The sequence below is a fragment of the Belonocnema kinseyi genome, chromosome 7 (genome assembly GCF_010883055.1).
Source record: "Belonocnema kinseyi isolate 2016_QV_RU_SX_M_011 chromosome 7, B_treatae_v1, whole genome shotgun sequence".
Taxonomy (NCBI): domain Eukaryota; kingdom Metazoa; phylum Arthropoda; class Insecta; order Hymenoptera; family Cynipidae; genus Belonocnema; species Belonocnema kinseyi.
This window is the reverse complement of record NC_046663.1, coordinates 55511600-55514684: the sequence shown is the minus strand read 5'-3', so window position 1 is coordinate 55514684 and position 3085 is coordinate 55511600.

Sequence of the window (3085 nt, the reverse complement as noted above, 5' to 3'; positions counted from 1 at the left end):
TCTATTTTGCTTTTTCTCCAACCGAGTATATGAAAGACCACTCTGTTTCAAGTTTGTTATGGAACTGGTAAGTAAAATACAAGATAATGTGAGGGTCAGTTTCTTAAAAATAGTTTTTCAACGGATTTCCAAGGGTTGTAATAATTTTATGGAGTCAATCTCAATTTTAGCCAAGTCCAAATTTATTGACGCTGTAGCAACCTACAAAATTTGCAACTCATTCTAATTCCTTAGTTGCAGAATCCCTTCCCGGAGAAATAATTCTCAAAGAAAGTTGTGAATATCTAAGCTTGCGAAAGCAAGGAACGCAATAAAAAGAAATTTGTCAAATATTACTTTTTGAAAATGTTAAAACTTCTGGAACAATATTTCAGTATATTTCGAAACTATCTCCACGATTTGCTTCGATCAGGCGATAATTGATATGGAGCCTTTTCAAAATTTTAAACGTTATTTTCACTTCTTACGACTATTTTATATGAAAGCATTGTTTACAATTACAAATGATGTGTTATGCTTAGATTGGATTGTTATGCTTTTCGAGACATATACTTTAGGCGTAATTTCTCCAAAACTTTGTGAAAAATATGACTAATGTTGTATGCTTGGATTCGGGAAATAACGAACTACGTGTATGTATTATCAAAAGTAAAATAATGTTTATTATATCAAAAATAGGCTTGTTCAATGTTACCCTAATTTGGAGAATCATTACATTCAATTTTTTGTGCGAAAAATGACTCCTAAAAGTATATATTCGAATCAGAATTTCAAAAAACACCCAAATCCGTTGAGCGTCAAAGTAGTATTTTTAGCATATTTTTTGGGAACTTTACAATTTCGTTAATTTCACTGGTGCCAAAGAGAAAATTCAGAAATGAATCCAAGAAGGTTTTCTTGAGAATGGTGCCAGATGTGAATTCCAGTTTGCGTAGGTATAGTGACCTTACGGGTCCTGAAACTTTCCGGGGTGAGGTAAAGGGCGTGCATTGGATTGAGGACAACAGTGTGGGCGTGCCTAACGCACTCTCTAGCATTTGGCCGCTAGGATCGGTAGTTACTTACCTTAAATTCACCCCAAAAATGCTTTTTGTTTATGCATCTTTCTTAGCATTTATTTAAAAGCAATAATTCTTTCATATATGCTAATCTTTTGAGAAAGACTTTATCTGAGTTTCTGCGAAATACAATTTTCGATATAATCAATACATGCCGAGAAATTGGCCTTCAAAAGTAAGATAACTTTGACCAATCATATTTTTAATATAATAAACATTATTTCACTTTTGATAACACATATCCATAGTTTATTATTTTCCGAACCCAGACATACCACATAAGTCATATTTTTCAAAATACTTTCGGAGAAATTAGACCTAGACGACATGTCTCCAAAAGCCCATGTACACAGCCCTCTTAACTACGATGGAGTCATGATGTCTGTTTGTTGGAGTCAGAAGCCTAAATCCCTTCATGGGAGTTACATGTTCGCTCCCAAGTACAGTCATAATCGGTTGACTCCAACTCTTAAAGTTCCTTTTTTGAAACCAAAGAGGAGTGATCATGCGAATCGCTCCAACGGGAGCGTGAGGTGACTCCAGCTAGCGCGGTGCAGTGTTATAGAAGCGCAGTGATGGCAGATGCGGGTAGAGGTAGCAGGCAGCAGAAAGGGCAGCGTCGTTTTGGCATACTTTTCCATTTTCATTCTAGTTTTCGTGGTAGTACGTGACGCGTCAAACAGTGAATTTGGAAAAGTGACAGTATTTTAGTGTTTTGACTTGACTGCAACCCAGTCCATCAATGATAGGGTAAAAACTAGGCTTTGTCCAATATGTGTAGACAGACTGCTCTTATCAGCTCACTTGATTGCTTTATAAAAATGCGTCCGTGACTGATGATATATACCGGAACAGCCCCGTGCAAAAGTGATCAAATAAAAATCCAACTCTAACGAAAAATGACTTCGACACATTGGGCAGTATAAGCATGTGACAACATTCCAATAATAATAATAGTGATATATAAATAGTTTATTTGCCTTTACGTGTAAAATGTTAAATTTTGCGATCTCTTATATAATATATTTAACGTTATATATATATATAATTAAAAATTTGTCATAAGGACAACCGCAGGATTTCGCCGGGAGCGGGTGCTAATCTGAAAAATTGCACCCGCTTCCAGCGAAATCGCGGTGAAATTTCAGCCATAACCACGTCTAACAACCGTGAGAGAGTAAGGTCTCGATACCTCTCTTTCTTTTCATTCTCCTTGGCTATGATGTTTTTGTCACCTGGTGCCGAAAATTCGATAACGAACATGGTTCGCTTCTCGAAGTCAAGAAGAACGATGTCAGGCCTCGAGTGAGCAACATAAATAATTGTCGAGAATATAAAGTTCCAGTAAATACGGCACTTCCCATTCTCGACAATTGACTTAATTTCCCTAGGAGCATTTAGAGGAGCGATATTAAGGTGAATGCCGTAGGAGTGACAGAGATGCTAATAAAGTACTCTTAGTGCCGCATTGTGCCTTTGAATGTAGGTCGTTCCCGCGTGTGTTGGACAACTAGATAGTATGTGAGCTAAATGCTCGGGGTGTGCATGTCACGCCCTGCAGCTATCATCGGGAATGTCTTGGCTCAAAATGTGGCGACGGTATGTTAAGGTGGAAATGACACCGTCCTGGCATGCAAAAATGAAATCCTCTGTACCAGAGTTCAAACCGGGCGATTTAAGGAAAGCAAACTTTAGCTCACAAGACATTGACTGATCCTTCACATTTCTGTAGAAGATACCGTGCATCCTCTTATCTAGGAGCTGTTCACGAAAGTTTTTCTCTTGCGCTTTCTTAATCCGGGCTTTCAGGAGTGAGTACTCGAGATGGATTAGATTTGATGCATTTTGCTCACCCCTAATACTGAAGTCGAGTCCGAGTGTTTCAGCAGCCTCCTCCGCTGATTTGTACAGAAATTCTCCTTTGTCTACTTCCTCGTGATTCCTGACCATTTTAAGAAGAGGGTCTCTTCCGTTTGCAACTCTATGTGCTGTACCCAGAATAATCCTGTTGTAAAGACATTCAAGAC